Here is a 17,888-nt window from a genome sequence, read left to right on the forward strand (position 1 = left end):
CTGATGCAACTCACTACATTTACTGACTTTTGCTCAGTTATTTAGCTTAATCACATTAGCACCAATAGTTTCCCTTGTAAAGAACAACTATCTGATAATGACAGATTTTTCTTTGGTTCACAGTTTTCTACATTTTTCTCTGTTATCTGCTAATTTGCCTTCTCCTTGTTGAGGTTAAAAGCATTAACTATCTTTGTGGCTTCTTCATCTGTTGTATACAAAATTGTGGCACATGATACCTGATCTTTTTGTTGTTTTAGTAAGATGATGTGATACTACAGGACTAAACTCAATATGTCCCTATTTTTTGAGTCATATTAAGTTCATATTCATGTGTTGAAAATGGTGGTCTTGTGCACGATTTTTTGTCACATTTCTAGAACAAGAATAATGTTAATATAAATCTCATTATAAGTAATGTATTGCACTAGAAATGTCAATAACATAACTTTTAATTTTAAGAAATCATTTAAATATATATTGTACCATTATCCTTATACTTGCTTGAGTGCAAGGTCAGCAAGGTTTGAACTCTTCAAGTTTATTTTCCATTAGTGAACTTCCTATTTGCTATTCCTTGTAAGACAACATTACAAAGTAGTTTTTATTTATGTTCCAGAAACAATTCTATTTTCTTGGCCTTTCTCTCTTTTTTTTTCCATGGTTGTGTGACTATGAAGTCAGCATATATGTAATCAAGAAGGCAGTGAGAAATTGCTCCCCTCCCTGGAAAAAAAAAAAACACTTTTCTTTTAATTTTCATCCAACCAAAGTTTTGACCAATGTGTTTTTGCAAAAAAAAAAAAAAAACTGATACAATTAAAGAATTCTTTGTGTAACTTGCATGGCACGCAGTGCTGTATGAGAAGGACTGATTGATATTCAGCCTCATTTCTCTTTGGGCTATGGCAACAAGGTAAGTTAGCTGCACTGGTTAGGTACAGTTGCTTAGATTATATGGATTGCATGGATTATCAGAGGAATGATCAGTGTGTTTTTTGTAAATGTGCTTTTTGGTTATATAAGCAATTGTTATTACTCTTCTGTGTAGCCAAGAAAGCATCATTCTGGAAAGTGTATATTGACTGTACTGATAATCATAGATGTGTGCCATATCCCCCTACTGTCCTGATTTTTGCCTTATATTTTGGTCTGTTCCTCATAATTTGCATTTTCTGGCAAATTACCTAGGATTGAAATCATTAAATAATGACAGACATTTGAATTTCACACTTAATATCCTTCAGAAAAATGCATGCTAACACAAATCCTGTTATTCTAGCAACTTTCTAAGTTTGCAAGAGTAATATTTAAATCATGTCCCTATTTTTGGGTCTTTGTTCTCCCATTATTCTTTGTCCAGATTTCTTGCACTATGACGTTGAGAGATATAATGTGTGATGACTGTTATCAAAAGTCAGTTACAAGCAATTGTTTATGAACAGTACTTCACAGCTGGCAAGAACCTGTGCAACAACTTATTTGCTCAAGATTAGTTGCTGAATTTTCAAGTCTGGAAGGACAGACTATGTGAGATAGTGTGAGTGCGAACTGTTGCTGCAGGAAGGCAGCAGTAACATCAGACTTGCATAGTATAAAGGTTTATAGCAATACTCATATAAACCCTGTATGTCAGTCAATGAAAAAATGAGACAGATAGTTACATGGAAGAAGGTACAGGTTCACACACCTCAGCCTTCCTACAACAATGAGGGTTGCCATTAGATATGTCTTTTAGTCCATGGATAAAATGATGAAAAACAAAATCTAGCTTTCATTTCTTTATTCGGTACCTTTTCCACAGGCCACTTTATACAGAGGATGGAGAAATATTCATATATAGGTTTCAGAATTAGTGTTCTCAGTGTATTGCTGTTAACTCTAACCTGTGAAATTTATGTCCTGTCACATCTTCAGTCAGAACCAGTCCTGTGTTTTTACACGTCTTCATCCTCTTAGGTCATGTAACAGGCTGCATTCTGCTAATAACCGTTTGTGTTACTGATTGGGCCCTTATCATTTTTCAGCGGGCTAAAGAAGTCAGGAAATAAAAGAAGAGTGTGACAAGAGAGAGAGAGAATGACAAGCAATCAAACAGCACTTCCAAACAAAGAGATAGTGATGTAGCTTGAAGACAATGGCGCCTGGATTTGGAGAATGTGAACTTTGATTACTATGTAGGTTACTTCTGCGTGAGAGCAAAAGCTATAGCTGCAATAAATCAGAGTTCATTATTCAGGAATGAGCTGCTGAATTTTGAAGTGCTCATTCATTTATTTATTCCATTATCACTTCCTTCAGACTGCAAATACAAAAATGTCTAGGGATTGAAGAGACTTTAGAGTAGTCAGGCTACAGATAAATGCACATTAATAAATGCAGAAAATGGCACTTTGGGAGTATTTTTGAGATGCGACAATGATTTGCCTACAATATGCTTTGAGAAAACAGAAGGAGAGTGACTCATATACACAGGAATGCCAACAAATGAACTTGTGTTCTCCTCCTTCAGCTGTTCCCTTTTAACTTAATGTCTCAGCTTCAGAAGATAAAAGTGAAGCAGTAATATATTTAAGCTCTGTGTTGAAGTACATATTTTCCCCCTGCCATAATTGTTTCAGGCTGTGGTAAGAAATACTGTTAAGCAGCACATTTCAGAGTGACTCTGGCATTTAAAACACATTGTACATGGAAAGAATGTAATGGAAAAGTCTGATAAATCAGTAAAAACAAATGTCCAATGAAATGTATAGAAGCTAAACAATCTGGATTTTTTTCTGTCACCTTTACTGAGTATCCTGTTTTGTTCCAGACTTCATACAGAACTAACTGTGCTTGTGTGTGTGTGTGTGTGTGTGTGTGTGTGTGTGTGTGTGTGTGTGTCTGTGTGCATCTGTGTTTTAAACATTGCTTGTTTCTTTTTACATTACTAATGAAAAGAATGCTGTCCATTACTCTAGTTGGGAAAATGCAGCTCTTCTTATACTGAACAGATGTAACATAGCTGAATAAATTCTACATTTTTGGCAGGCCTTTGTCATTAATATGATATTCTGTGCCTTAAATAATGTCAATGTGTGTTGCTTTAGTCCTGTGATGTCTAGCATAGTGCCTGATGTCTAATTACTGGGCTTGTGACTAGTGTCTGGGATATTACCTAGGCCAAACAGGAGGCTGGTAATAATGCCTAGTAAAGACAGGAAGACTTTGCATGCCAAATTAATGAATGCTTCACTTTTACACAGCTGTATGAAACACAGACAAGTAATAGAATGTTTTCTAACAATGTCTCATTAGACATTTCTGACATCTTACAAACCAGAACTGCTGTTTTCCAAAACAAGCTGCATTTCTACGAACACACATCATAAACTAAAATATTATATCGCACAAAAAGAAGTATGCTGTGCAACATGACAAATCTGAAAAAAATTGAAAGTATTCAGGTTAAGGCACCAATGTATAAACAGCTCATAAAGCAAATTGATTGTGTCTACACCTATACAATCGCTATACTCGGTACCGTACAGACTGCTGAGGTGACCTTTGTCTGGCATACAAGGCATCCTCTGTCCCAATCGTGATGGATTTAGCATTCATCAGCAAGTCAAATGGCACCAGAAATACCCAGTCTAGAAATTTAAAACTCTCCTGCAAAATCAACAGAACAGTTTGAAGGGACAGGTATACCTCAAACAGGATACCACTGTTTTGGAACAGACTCCCCATCCACATAAAACAAAGTTCATCTCTTTTCATATTCAAGTGCAATTTGGATCTATGATAAGAAACAGAAAATTTATCCCAGGACTGACCCTGTACTAGTAATGGACAGAGGCAGCTTCTAAATGCTTTATCCCATACACGGGGTCCCTCAAATTATCTATGGTATTTAATTAATTTGCTTTAATTTAATGATGATCCCAGTTATACTTTACTAGGAGTAATATATCATTTCTAACCAAATGTGATAGGTTAATTTGAGCACAAAAAGGTAAATTAGCTAGGCTTAAGATGGCCTGCAAGGGCAAATAGCCTAGCACTTACCTATGAACCTGTGGTGATCAATTTCTTTATTAAAATCAAAAGCGTTTGACTAGATGTTCCAATATATAACACAGAAATAAATGTTTTTATTACTATGAAGATGGCTTATTTTACAGACATATCTAGCTATTTTAAGAACCAAATGAAGACAATTTTCAGAGGAATACATATCGTCATTTTCAATATTTTTGTGTGTGTGTGTGTGTGTGCACACGCCACACATACACACACATATGTATATATGTATACACACACGCACACACGCATGCACACACACACACACACACACACACACACACACACACACACACACACACACACACACACACACACACACACACACACACACACACACAGTCAAGCACAGAAAGATGTACTTAGATGTCAGAACATACATGATATGTAGATATACTGCCTAAGCCCTATCCCTGTGTCCCATATCACACGTAATACCCAGCAGTACCTAACTGCTTCTGACATGCAGTCCTAACTTCAACATAATACCAATCATCCAGCAGCATTTTTGTTGGTACTTGATAGGCAGATACAGTAATTACATAGCTAATTTCACTTCTAAAAGATAATGTAAAGTTATGACTTTATGCCAATGGCATTTCTTATCAAAGAATTTTTCCTGTGAATGCAGACGCCAGCCATCTGTCAGTGTGTAGGCTGGATAATTAGAAACACAAGAGAAAAAGACTAGGATATAGAAAATATTGGCAAATACTCTTGCTACATATAGCCCAGAGCCATAGCTGAATCATGATTACTTCCCTTTAACAGTATTTTATTGCTGACAGTTATACCTTATGCTGTCTGTAAGCAATAAGGCATAAAACAATAGTGATAAGGTTACATCATGACTTCAGTGGAACACATTAACAGACTAAGTGTCAACTGAACAGAGGTTTACTTATTTTGCATATGTTTTTATGAATAACGTCTTATGTGGGGATTTTTTTGCTCTAGGTTTGAGGAATTTTTTTATTTTAGTTATTTACTTTTATTTTTTAGTGACAGCTGATATTTTTATGTACTTTATGAGTGCAGAGAGGATTATATTAGGATTTTCATTTGGCCTGTAGTTTATTAATGTTTTAGTTATTTTATTTTTACCTAGTAATGGGTATGCTTTACCAGTATTTCAATTTATTAATTATAATATCAGTAGCCTTCATTTCTAGCAGTTGATTTAGATGGTATTTTTGGGGGGCTTATGTATGGGTTATTTGTATGTGCAAATTATGTTTTACTTATGTTGATGTAAATAGAAACTGTATTCAACATTTTGCTTTATTTTTATTTTATTTTTGCATTAAAAATAAGTGTTGATTTGAGTTTGGGGTTGTTTAAGGCAACCTTGTGAGTTTTGGCATTGTGTGTGATTGCACTTTGTGGGCGAAGTTTGTTTACTTTTTGGTGAATAACATAAATGATGCACACCATGGGACCAGGGCCGGTGTTAGCATTTTGGAGGCCCCCAGCAAATGTCAAGTTGGGGGCCCCCTAGGCACTTCCAGTATAAGTATCATTCTGTTAGTGCCACCCCTCCTAAGAAACCTTTTAGTTTGTGCTGAAAAGTTTTAGGAGTAGTACGTACCGACAGACCTGTAGCTACAAGCTCTTACATTACAACAGGCCTATATACCACACTATGTTGATCTGTCTAACAAAGTGACACTTACATTTACTAGTATTTAGTTGCAACAATGATACATTGCAATAACTCTATGTACAGGTCTGGAATTAAATGAACTGATGGCTAGGCCTACCATTTCAACAGCCTCCACCCCCCCAGTCCTGTCCTCTGACCCCCCCCCCCGTCTTTTGGCTTCCCATACTATAGACATTACTTTTTTCTTCCTTTTCTCACATTTTGCCTTACTCTCAGCTTTTTCAAAACGCTATAATTTGTATATGCTCTGAAGTGCATTTTAAAGTGTTTTTTTTCTTTTTACACAACCATTTCATCCAGTAATGGCTTGAACAAAAATTATGATTAAGGAAAGAAATTCACTGTTGCTGTTCAACTTTAGTTTTCCTTGCTTCCTTTCAACACTCTTTCCTGAGCAACACAGCCCAGTGATAATCATTTAAGAAATAACTCAAATAACCAAGGGCCCAAGAAGCCGTAGGGTTACAGATGGTCTGCGATGCATTTTAGAGCATATTCTCAGCATTTTACTCCAGTGGTGGCCTAAAGAAAAATCATGAAAAAGAAAAGAATTTCAGTCTTATTTTTTCTTTAAATTGCCTTAGTCATATATTTCAAGTGATAGCTGATATACATATGCATAGCATGCTTCCTCACCTGTATCCCTCAAAGTCAGTCCCATGTATATGTGCCTGATGTATGATTGTGAGAATGATTTCAGTAATATATTCTATTTTGTTGGTCCTAGACAGTACACCACCCCTACACAAGCTATAGTAACCTTCTTTTCACACATTTGAGGTCTGTGAGAAAAGTAAATAAACAATTACCACACTGTCCTCAGCTCAAACACAAGCGACTTCATGTGCACACCTCTAAGGTTTGACTGTAATGAAAATTAAAGTTGTAATAACCACACAATCCCCAGCCCCCCATATTGTACAGCAGCTTTCTGTACACACACATTTGTGCAGGGATGGTTTTAGAATGGCTGTGGTTGAAACCAAAGGCTTTTATCAGCTTTATCCTAAAATGGTCATATCTCAGCACTCTTCAAGTTAAACAGCTCAATCAGAAAATTGATAATTTTTTTCTCCTGATTTTTCTTCAACCAGCAACAGTTTTTGTGGGGGTCCCTACAGAGTCAAAGATGATTAAGGGAGCCCACAATATCCATTTATACAGTCTGGTGAGTGGGGGACTCTGAATGTTCTCTGATATATTTTATGTCTTACTTTTGAAATTGAATTACTTGTTAGGTACATTTTTTACTGATACCCAAAAGAACAATGTCTGTGTCCCGGCATTACTGGGTGCATGCACATAGAAAAATCAGTGATATTTTTTACATATACACATGGCCACACACAAGCATAAGCCATAGTGGTACTAGTTTTGTACTTATTTCAGCAAATAGCAATACATTGTACAACACTGGTATTGTCACACCAGATCAGTAACTGCTGTTTAGCGGTCATCAAACAGCAGCAGGGGTATGTCACCTATTTCCCTCATTGAGGAGTAATGCATACCTGTCACTGTCCCTGATTTCACATACCTGTCACTGGCCCTGATTTCACATACCTGTCACTGGCCCTGATTTCACATACCTGTCACTGGCCCTGATTTCACATACCTGTCACTGGCCCTGATTTCATACCTGTCACTGGCCCTGATTTCAGACCTTCCCTGATTGTGTTCATACTTTTGCTTTCTTCTTCGTAAAAAGTTTGATTTGCTGGTAAATACTTCAGGATTACAGTCAATCAATCCAGACATCTGAGTTTTATAATTATTGTCCAAAAATATGTGTTGATGCAAAAGGCGTTATTCTATTAATTTCTTAAGGAAATTAGAGTAATATTTAAAATGCAGTCCTGATTCTGAGCCTTTATTCTATTATTTTTGGGATTGCACTGAATTCTTAAGCAAAGAAATTGAGAGTTATAGTATCTGGTGTTCTGTTTGTATTTATAAAACTCCCTAAAAGAGAAAATCGTCCTTGATGATCGGAAGTATCAACTCTTCTTAAAATCCAAAATTTGCACTGACATAAGTCACTCTGGGCTGCTGATCTCTGTAGTGCTTACCTTGCTCATGTTCATTATCAGCTTCATCCTAACAGGGTCATATCAGAGCCCTCTTCAGGTTAAAGAGCATAATTAGTAAATTAATACATTTTTTCTTCTACATTTTCCCCAACCAACAGCAGCTTTTGTGGGGCCCTCACACAGTCAAGGATGATTAAGGGGGCCCCCTGCAACCACGGGTATAGTAGGGACCTAAAGCTGGCTATGTAGTTAGCTTTAGTGGAGAAAATGTCCAACAGCAGGGGTTAACTAAGCCAGGGGCACTATGTCACTGGTAAAATATTTAGTGGAATTCTGTTGCCTGTTAGTTGACAAAACACTGTTAATACGACCAGAAATATCTTTGAATTTTAAAGGGGATATAAATAAGAGTTATTATCCATGTGGTTTATTAAGTGTACAAGAATGCTGTAATAGCTTTTGTTGGTTTGACAGACATGTTACAAAACATTAGGATAAGATAACTTGCTGTGGTTGGGGGCCCCCAAGGAACAGGGGGCCCCCAGCGACCGCAGGGTTCGCTGGTGCCTAAAGCCGACTATGATGGGACAGACATAGAAATGAGAACATCATAGCAGAGTCTGAGTAGCCACAATTACAGAGAAGGTCAAAGACAACAAAATACTGTGGTTTAGGAACATGTGCTGGAAAACAGATGACAATCTGGTGAAGAAGATTTGGGGCAGACAGGAAGAAAGCAAGAGGAAATGAGGCTGCCCAGCAAAGACATGGATGGATTGCGTGAGAGAAGACCAGCAGCAGTCAGGCATGAATATTGAAGAAGGTAGGAGGGTGGCATTGAATTGAGAAGAATTGGCGACAATTGATATGACACCCCGACCTCATGTAGAAAATGGGAAAAAGGGGGTTGATGATGAAAAATGTAGTAGTTTTAGGGGAAATTTTACTGAGGTTGTTGACATACCAAGAATATAGATTAACTTCTAAATGGTGAGCTAAGAGTAAAAACAAATAAACCATATCTACACACTGCACCATATACATTCATTATCTACACAGTGCACCATATACATTCACTGTCCATTCGTTCTCTGATTATATATCTACACAGTGCACGAAATTCACTATCCATTCATTCACTGATTATATATCTGCACAGTGCACCATATACATTCACTATCCATTCGTTCTCTGATTATATATCTACACAGTGCACGATATACATTCACTATCCATTCATTCGCTGATTATATATCTGCACAGTGCACCATATACATTCACTATCCATTCGTTCTCTGATTATATATCTACACAGTGCACGATATACATTCACTATCCATTCATCCTCTGATTATATATCTACACAGTGCTCTATATACATTCATTATCCATTTGTCCTCTGATTATATATCTACACAGTGCACTATATACATTCATTATCCATTCGTTCTCTGATTATATATCTACACAGTGCACCATATACATTCATTATCCAGTCATTTGCTGATTATATATCTACACAGTGTACCATATACATTCATTATCCATTCATTCACTGATTATATATCTACACAGTGCACCATATACATTCATTATCCAGTCATTCACTGAATATATATCTACACAGTGCACCATATACATTCATTATTCATTCATTCTCTGATTATATATCTACACAGTGCACGATATACATTCACTATCCATTCATTCTCTGATTATATATCTACACAGTGCACGATATACATTCACTATCCATTCATTCTTTGATTATATATCTACACAGTGCACCATATCCATTCATTTGCTGATTGTATATTTAGCCCAATTCAGAGTTTGGGGTCCAGAAACTATCCTGGTACTCACAGGGTGCAAAGCAAAGGAAGTAATTCTGAATGGTGTGTCAGTCCATCACAAGGCACAAGAACTCACTTCTTGGACGATTCCATGCACACTGGTGCTCATTTTGGAGTAATGCCAATTCATTCATCTATGGGACATTTTTGGGATACAGTAGCAAACTAATATGCAGCAAAATCCCATGCAAACACAGGACAGAGGGAGGACTTGCAGAGTCCGCACAGAAAATACCTCAGCCAAGGACAATGTTTTTATCTTGTCACTTATCTGGGTTTTTATGATAAGCATAAACAAATAAATATAGTTATATACATGCATATTTTATAGATAGATAATAGATAGTATAAGGTTTACAGTTGTAAAGTCAGGTAAATACACCATAACCGGAATCAAAAAATTGTGGCAGATGGAAAAATAAACACTTAGTTGAACAGTTTCTGTCATGAAAATACTGCTTTGGTTTAACAGCCACTCCAGTGGCAGCTACCCAGTAATGATGCCATTATAAACAGAGCTGACAGTCCCAATTACACTCTTATGTATATCAATGCCTAGATAACAGCCTTTCACTAAACTAGACACAGCAGTTAACATAAAGTATCTTTTCTCCAGGGCTCCCATTGATAAAATGTGAAGTTCTTTAATTAGTGCCTTTCACTCAAGCAAATCAAAGCCTTATGCATATGAGCAGCATCTCTTAAATAGTCCCTTGTTGTATAAACAAAATCGAAAGACTCTTGCATGCAAATGTTTTGTGATAAAATGAATCTGGATCCCAACAAACAGGAGTTCTACTGGCAGTACCAATGCTACAATCCAGGACTCCTATCGTGGAGTTGACTGGTCTGGTCTCAGTGCATCTCTGTTACAAAAACCCTTCTGATCTCTTAAACAAGTAATCTGGATACAGTGAATTTAGTGGTCTTATACAGGTACTGGTATCCAGCTGTCTCTCATTACCTTGGATTCCAAGTAATTAAAGGGGACAAGTCTCCATTGCCTGCTTCTATGCATTTCCCATTATCTAAGCCTGTCCATGTCTCACATATACTTCACTTAACCTAATTCTAGCTTATCAAGAGATACTGCCTTTGACTACCTGTATCACCCACTAGGTATTTTCCAGTAGAGATATCATGCTATGTAACAGATGCCCCCTCTTTCCCCCAGCTTGATGCCACTAACTTCAATCCTGCTAGAAAGCCTGTGAACTCTAGACAATCTATCCACATTATGATGGTGAACACCAAGAATTGTTCTGAATGTAAAAACAGAATGGTTGAAGTGTTGGGGGGGGGGTCCATCAGTAGAACATAACATTATCTTCCTTCTGCTGGTGAAGCCACAGAAGGGGGCGTGATCCATAACTAGTGTAAATTATCTTCCTAGTGGATAGTTCCCTAGGGCTCTAAAAGCCTAAAGCTTACTTTATCACAACAGATTCCTTCTCAGTGGTGAAGTATGTACTCTCAGTTTTACTTAGATTTCTGCTTAAGTTGCAGACTGGGTGCTTCATAGTATCAATCTTTTGAGTGACCAACGTCTGAGGCATTTGTGTAAACAGTAAAAGGCTTGGAAAAGTCAGAGGACACCATGACTAGGTTTATTTAACTCTCTAAAATGTCTTGTAAGCCACTGTGTTCACCTGACTTTGTCTGGCATCTTGCCTTTAGTTACGTCTGTTAGGAGACTGGTTATGTAGTAACAAACTCTGTAATAAAATTTCTATAATATCCTGAATGTCCTAGGAAAGCCATTACCTGATTTTTCGTCTGGGGACCTGGCCATCCTTTCATAGCCTATATAGTCTCTTTCTCTCTCTCTCTCTGGGGCTTAAATAAACCCAGTCCTATAACATAACCCAAGTACCTAACAATAGTGCCAAGCTTGCATTTTAGAAAACTGACAATAAGCCTGACCTGTCTGAAGGAGTCCATAACAGCATGCGAAGTGGATGACTGCATCATCTAGGTAAGCCCCTACATAACGCTGATGGACTGATGGGACCTAAACACCCAGTTCATCAGTCTTTGAAATGTGGCCAGGGTAAAAAGGAGGAAAAAAGAGAAGGGTGATATAGCGGAAAAGACCACTCACAGAAGAGCATACAGTATTCTTTTTAGCCTCTTTGATTAAGGGAATCTGCCAATATCCTTTATACAGGTTCAGGGTAGTGAGTAAACTGTCTTTACCCAGCTTTTCCACCACATCTACTCCATACATAGGATTGCTGTTGAACTTGGAGATGCCATTGAGTTTGCAAAAATCATTACAAAAGAAGACAGCACCATCCAGTTTTGTTACTAGCACAGTAAGACTGTTATACTGGGTGGTCAACTCTTCTAACCCTTAATGTTTTAATATATTTTTTTTATTTCTTCTTGTACAGTTTGTTTCTGGACTTTACATTAACTCCCCCCCCCTGAAAAGTCTCTATGTAGTGCTTAGTAATAGAGGTTCTTCCCAGTAGTTCAGAGAAGAGGTATCTATTTCTTAAAAGATATTCCTGGACGTCCTGCTTCTGCAATGTAGTGTATGGATACAAGTCATTTTTCACCCTAAAAGGTGGTAACCTCCAACCCTGCACTCACCACTTTTACCTAAGGTTATTTCCAGGGCTTCAACATATTTATGTGATAAATTTGACCAAGGCACCTTTTCTTTATCTGCCTCACTTTATAGTTCACTTTATTTATCCATTTAATAACTTTAATTTTTGGTTGTGGGGACTGTATAATAGGTATTTTCTGATCCAGCTGTTTTTGTGCTCTACTATATTCTTAAAAAGGGTTTCCTCTTCCTTCCAAGTTTCTTTTATTATGGCCAACAGCCTCCTTCATGGAGTACATCAAATAGGGCAACAGTTTCTCCAATTTTTCTCCCGTGTTTCTCAATTACTTTTCTGAGCATAGACTTTAGTGTCCTTTTGAACCAATTCACCAAACTGTCTTTGTGGGAGTAGTAGCAATTAGTTATTTAACCTGGAAGCTTTGGCAAATATGTCACATAATATTGGACATAAAAGGGATGCCTTGGCCAATTAAAACCTCCTTTGGTTCACCTACTTAGGAGAATAATAGGTTCTTTTGTAATTACTTTGGAATTGGCATTCCAGAGGAGAATAGCCTCAGGAAATCTACTGGCATAGTCTAAGATCACTAATATATACAAATAGTGTTCACTGCTGGACTTAACCTGCAGCCCTACAAAGTCCATTGCAATTCTTTGAAATGACCCCTCAATTATAGGCATTGGAATTAAGGGATTTCCAAATCCTGGGTTAAGGACTGTCTTCTGACATTCAGGATGGCTCACACAGTAGATATGACTCTCAGTCTCATTCATTACACTGAGGCAATAGAACCTGGCTAGGACCTTTACTTAAGCCTTGTCGATGTCCAAATGGCCCTTTCAATACAGGACTGAAAGCTCTTCTCATGACTATTGCGCTATAGGTTCGTAAGTGATTACTAGGTTAATGGCTCAAGAGCCCTTACAAGCCTAGACAGTTTTACCCAAATTTTAACCAATTTTCTATCCCTAGGAGAAAGGTAACAAAGGTCAGCAAGCAGGGTTTTGACAATTTTTACAGACTGCATCTGTCTATAAGGGACACGGGTGCCTCTCCAGGAGTGAATTTGTGATTTCCCCAAGCATTGGTCTGGATTGGACTTAAAGATGGTCAGGGAAGGGCTCTGCTTCATGTAAATAGAAAGTCTATTCCAGCAGAGGATCAATCTCTGGGACACATATCTGCATGATCTATTCATATCAGAGATCACATTTAGATCTTTGAAGGGGTAACCGCAGTTAATTTTGCGAATGTGCAACATTTCCATCAGGGCTGGTTCAGACACTGCCTTGTAGGTCAGGCACAGATCACCCTTCAGTATTCAGTAGGAAACTGATTACAGTGAAAGAACTTTTAATCGGTCAGCATATGACATGTTGGTTATACCCTGTATTTTTTGGGTGATAAACCTCTGAGAACACTCCAACTGTTGCAGGTACTTGGCAAGGTATACGCCAAAGGATGTATTGTACTTGGCTATTGATCTGATGAGGGCTGAGTACAGTGGTACTATGACATCTTTAGATCTGGATGCCATGTCCTTACTATAAGCTGAGCCACATAGGAGGATTTCCTCACCACCATATATACATGGTAGTCAAAGTTCAGATTGCTATATGTCCAAGTACCCAGATTTCTCACCACTGGGTCCAGTTTTAGGTGGTACAATCAATGTTGTAAGTTGCAGTGGTATTTAATTTCCCAAAGGATATTATTATGCCCTTCTTCACATTTAGTTTGAGGCCATGGCACTGACACCAATCATTAGTCTGCATCAGACCATTCTGTAGGATATCAACGTACATATAGGGAGTCAATGATTGCCCCCATCTTGCAGTCATCAGCAGACTTGGTCAGCCAAATACCATCTACATTTGCCTTGATATCTGAGAATTATATCCCAAACAGGAGGGGTCCCAGCATTGAGCCCTGTAGTACTCCACTGGTGACTGGCCTCTTGCTGGATGTGGATTTCCCCACTCTTAACAACATGTGTCCTATTTGTGAGTCATTTGGTTATCCATCTGGTGACGTAGAGGCTTATGTATAATTTTGTGAGTTTATCTATAACAGCAGGGTGGAGTATTTTGTCAAATCCCTTGGCCAAGTCAAGGTAGGTAGTATGCACCGTCTTACCCTAATCCATGGCCTTGTTGACCTTTTCAAAGAAGTTCACTAGAGCTAACAGGCAAGACCCACACTTGACAAAGCTGAACTGAGGTGCATCTAGAGTCTGGAGTTTTCCTATGTTGTTGTTAATCAGGTCTATGGTTATCCTTTCCATACCCTTGCATATGAGGCTAGTCAGACTTATGGGTTGTTAGTTTTCTGGGTCCATTGATGGCCCCTCCTTGTGCAAATGGATGACTGTTGCTGCCCTCCACTCTACTGGGATAAAGCCTGTCTGAAGACTGTGGTTAAACAGAGATCTGAGTGGGTCTGTTAGGTTAGGTCATGTTTCAAGCTATTTAATAGGCAACCTGGGACTACATCAGGACCCTTTGATGCCATGTTTCTAGCTTTACAGAGCACGGTTATTACCTGTTCTTTTGTGATAACAGGCAAAGGAATAGTATGGGCTATTTCATGGGGAGTGACTGGAGGTGATGAGGGGGTTAAATTTGAGCTGAATTTATTGGCCAGCAGGTTTGCTATTTCTTCAGGCTGAGTATTGGTAGTGCAATCTACAGCCAACTCAGCACAACGTGGAGTGTTTCCCTTATGATTTCAGACAAAATTAAAAAATGCTTTGTGGTTATCCTTTGCTTGGGAGGCTATTTTAGTCTCATATTTAGCTTTTGAAGACGTGACTAGTTCCCTGATTTGCTTGTTGAGACTAATGAGGATTTTTCCTCTGTTGTGCACCCTTCCATTTTCTTCTAGACTGGAATGTCTTCCTTCTGTTGTATAGTCTATTTATGCCAGTGGTCCGCCAGGGTGACTTATTTTTCTGACTAGTCCTGGGTTTAGTTTGATCAAGTACTGCTGTTTCTATGCAGTTTATTAAGTGATTGTACAGGGCAGTCATGTATACTTCTGCATAGGCCTCTGTATTTTTGGGGTTAGGGGGAACTTTAAAGTTGTTTATGCTGTCACTTAACAGAAGGTAATTTGCATTGGAAAAATTCTTTAGAGTTTTAGGATCTGATGGGGGTTCTACCATTACATTTATTTCAAACGTGACTCCTTTATGATCTGATCTTACCAATGAGGACACTGGGGGCTGGGCTGGTTACCAGTAAATGTCATGTAATCCTCTCTCTCTCTGTTTTGTTACCCTATACAGCAGATGATCTTATATCTGAAAGTATGATAAGCTGGTGATGTCCCTAACAAGAAAATCCCCAGCACTACCCTGGATGCATTCTCCCCATCCCATCTTAACATCACATCCTCTCACTGGGCCATCTAAATGTTCAAATAACTTGCCTGGAGCCCAGAAAGCTTTTATTATCTTCACTAGTTACATCCTGGCAGAAAGCACTGCCTCCTCCTCCCAGTAAGGTAGGTATTGAGGTTTCGGTGTCACACTCTTCCCGAAGGAAAGGTAACTTACTCATATCATCCAAAGGACTCTCTCTAACCTACTTAGAACTGAAGTCTCATTTTATCTTTTAAAGTTTTTTTTCTTTCCTTAACCCTTTCTTGTAACTATACCTCAGTTTCATGCTTTGGGGGTTCCTCACTTTCTCTGAAGTATTTCACATCCTGAGGCATATTTGTTATGTGATTAATTTAATTTCCAGTTTTGCCTCTCATTTTAAAGTTGTAAATAATTTTACAAAAAAAGGGAAAATCAATGTATCATTTGATTATTTTGGTGTCACAGTTTACTCATTTTTCCCCAAAATCATACCCATAAAATGATATTGGACAACGATCTACATACAACTGCATTATAGGCAAGCAAAACAACTTACTTTTTCGAAGAGCAGCTTCTTACTTGCATTGTGGTTCCACTACTACAAAACCAATATATAAATATTCAATATAGCTGACAATTTATCTCTGTAGGAAGTATGAAACTCCAGTGATATATTTACCATGGAAATACAGTAGCCAATACATTAGTTTAAGAAGTGAGACATTGTGGGTTCAGTCTTTCATGATGTTGTGGCAGGGGTTTTCAGCTCTGAGAAAATTTTAAGCCATCAGCCCATATCTACAAAATAAAATGCAATGCACCAGAAACTGTATAATTTTGTATTGTATATGGTGAGAAAGTTATACCCATTGCCAAAGGTTTGTTACTTAATACATATTTCATAATGCGACTAATACACTTTAACTTTTTCTTATAACTTCATTCCTACCTTAGTTTCCGTGGGTCATCTCTCTTCCCTTGTTACTTGCTTCTCCCCTACCTTTAATGGGATTCCCTTCATTCAGTCCTTTCCCTCCCTAAACAAGTTTATCCATACCTTACTCTTGCCTGGACCCTCCACTGGGAAATGAGGTTTTATAAACCTCTTGGCACTACAGTTCTCTGGGTTGTGGGAGCCGCAGATATAATTCCACATCTTGCCCTAAATGGGCTGACATCTCTGCACTTCCAGGGTTTTCCTCTTTGCTGCGCCTCAGATGAGGAACTGACTTCCTGATTTTGCTGAAGTAGGCTACTCTGTCTTATACAGCAATAACAATCAGTTGAGCACCTCATTAATATCTAGCTAATGAAGAACGGTGATTATCTACCTGTGAGAATGTTCCCACAAAATACACTGCAACATACCTTTTAAAATAACATTTTCCAGACCCAACATGTCACAAATACTCATTCCAAGCACAAAATATGGGGATTTGGACTCATGATGATGATGATGATGGGTTGTAGATTAATGACTGCCAATCATCATTTTAACTGGCTAGATTGAGTTTTTGGGTCACTGTGTATTGAAAGAGATGGCGGGATAGTACTCATCAACAAACTCTGCTATATGTGCTTGCATGCTAGTAGCTCACAACATACCTCCTTGTCAACACTCAATCCAAAAAACAAGTGTTCAAATTCCCTCTAGCCCAGTCTCCTGCTAGCACAGACCCCTCCCAATACCCAATTCTATACAACTGTACAGCCCTACCCTAACCTAAATTCTAACCCTAAAACTCCCCTCTAGTTCTCAACCTGAGTCCTAGCTCCCTTACACTAAATCTCCACTTTCCATCTCTAACCCTAAAGCCTCCAGTAGCTCTCTAAACTTAAAATTACAACCCCTTTCAAAACCTAAATTCCCAGATTGCTCCCTAAGCCTAAATTTCCTCTCCCACTCCCTAAACCTAAAAGTCCCCTCCCTCTCCCTAAACTTAAAATTCCCTTTGTGCTTCTAAAAACAAAAACCTCATTCCTAATCTTTAAGTCTTATTGACTTTAGCACATTGAAATAACTGATGCAATACCCTTGACATAAATGGAGTGCCTTGGTCAGAAGACATTGATTTATGGATACCCAGTCTAGAAAATAAAAGTCCCAGTTCACTGGTAGTAGACTTAACATTAGTTGTATGCAATGGCACTGCTTCTGGAACTTTGGGAGAATAGCCTAATATGACTAGTATATACTCATACCATTACTAGATTTTACTAATGGCTAATGATATCGATAGCAATGTGTCCATATGTTGCTTCTATCATAGGCATTGATATCAAAGGGCTTTTATATCCAAGATATACCACAGGATTCATGAAGCTCGGCACAAGGACAGC

Source organism: Protopterus annectens, chromosome 2.part2, assembly GCF_019279795.1.
Source record: "Protopterus annectens isolate FY-2018-M chromosome 2.part2, PAN1.0, whole genome shotgun sequence".
In the NCBI taxonomy this organism is placed as follows: domain Eukaryota; kingdom Metazoa; phylum Chordata; order Ceratodontiformes; family Protopteridae; genus Protopterus; species Protopterus annectens.